Here is a 1,991-nt window from a genome sequence, read left to right on the forward strand (position 1 = left end):
TGAGCCCTGCATGAGGAGGCCTCGCAGGTGGTCCGTGTTCAAACCGAGACAGCACACAGACCTGGGGCTTCCCTCTTGCTTCGAACTGGAGGGAAGTGAAACTGCTTTTCAGCGCCGCAGGTGCCTACCTCTTGTGGAAGAGCCGCCTCTTTCTCTAGAGAACAAAGTTGAGAGGAGCCCGGATCTTACCTTTCTCAGTGGCCATCGGGAGAGTTTATGCAATTGTATGTGCATTTCAGCAGAAGAAAAAGCAGAGGAAATAGGTGGGAGAAGGAGTGAAAGAGGCAAGGTGCGCTCCTTGCAGGTCAGCTCCTGCCTGCTTCCTCCTGAGTCCCAGGGGCTGTTCCTGCCCCCGCATGCAAATGTAGCTGGAGACCACAATTCCCCCGCTTGCACTTCTCCTAATTGCCTTAGCTGAAAAGAGAACTTCCTTGAATACAGGAACTCAGAGTCCTCAAGATTTGCACCATTCTGGGCTCATGAAGAAGCCAGAAATAATTTGCTACTTTTAAAAAAAATGTGTATTTGCCAGTTATTTTCCTGAGTTCAAACATGATACCTATTATTATTCAGTAGTTAACAGGCTCTCAGGAAGTATATGTTCAGTGGACAAAACATGCTCATTTAAAAAAAAATTATTTTAAGGAAAAGGAAGAAAAAAACAGAAAACAAAAACCAAAATATCGAAACAATACGATAGGTTAACAATGGCTAATACGTTGCTTATTGTTATGTCTAGATTAATCGCTCAGAGTGCGAGACGTCGGCATTTAATTGCCCAACCATGTTAGCACAGACCTATCATTCCAGCAAGCTGAATCAGCAGTAGACATGCTCAGTTTTGGAAACTAAAAAAATACAGAAAAGCAAGAAGAAAAGGAATTCAAAAGTAATCTGTAGAACGTACAGTATAACTTTAATCTGTCACTGGTTGATAGACAGCCTTCTGGTATATTTGCGCATAGCTAGGGTGCATAGCTAGCTTTATTTCACAACATTAAAGCATAAAAACTTTTCATGTTATAAAAACTGAGGCAATTGGACTATAAAATACTATAAAAAACCTCCTGCTGGGTCTTTAGCTATCTTCACTTCTTTGTACAGTAAAAATGAAGAAGAAGATGATAGCCGAAAAGAGGGGTGGGAACAGGCAGGTGTTCAGAGCTCCGGGAGCTCTTGAGCATAGAACTCTCTACACTCACCTTGCCTGTATTTTCATTCAGGAGAGGAAAGCTCCACAGGATCTGTAGCGAGAAGAGGCAGCAGCTGTTGACGTAGCTCCAGGACGGCGCAAGTGAGCATGTACTTGATAGGTTTGTCGGCAGCACGCTAAAGAGACAGGAAAGATAGAAGAAGCCTTTATTAGCTCCAAAGACAAGGAGAGGACTAGGGCGGGTGGGGCGGGTCCTCTGGCCTGAGAGAAAGAAAGCTGGGGCTTTTACAGACTTTCGCTAGGGATGGAGCTTGAGGGGATGTTTAGAAATATCTGAGGAGCTGACTGGGGTCTTCCTTGTGGCGGCTGGAAAGGTGAGAGGATGTTGCACCCTGGCTGAGTTGGAGAAGAACGGGGGAGGCGGTCTCTGGGAAGCTAAGCTTGTTTTAAGGCTTCAGCCATGTCAGACGACCACCACAATCATTCAGCGATGCACGCTAGGCCCCGAACCCATCCGTATTCCATCCCAAGGGTCCTCCTCGCAGACAGCGAGTTACTCGAAGTGCGCGGGAGCATCGAGTCTCATTTGCTGGTTCCAGGAGCCCTCTGCTGACACGTTCTTCTGGAACTAGCTGATTATAAATGAACCAGAACGTCCTCTGCAGAACTTTGGTTCTCTAGCCAAACATAGAAGGGGAGCTGGTTCACAGCCCGACCCCTTGTGGGAGGCTGGGGCAAGTCAGTGCCCGGAAGCACGACCATGGTATGAGTGGAGCCAGGATGCGGTGCCACGGGGTTCACAGAGTGCCCAGAGCCCACGAGGACGCTGTAAGGGCTA

Source organism: Octodon degus, unplaced genomic scaffold (genome assembly GCF_000260255.1).
Source record: "Octodon degus isolate 3935 unplaced genomic scaffold, OctDeg1.0 scaffold00283, whole genome shotgun sequence".
Classification (NCBI taxonomy): Eukaryota; Metazoa; Chordata; class Mammalia; order Rodentia; family Octodontidae; genus Octodon; species Octodon degus.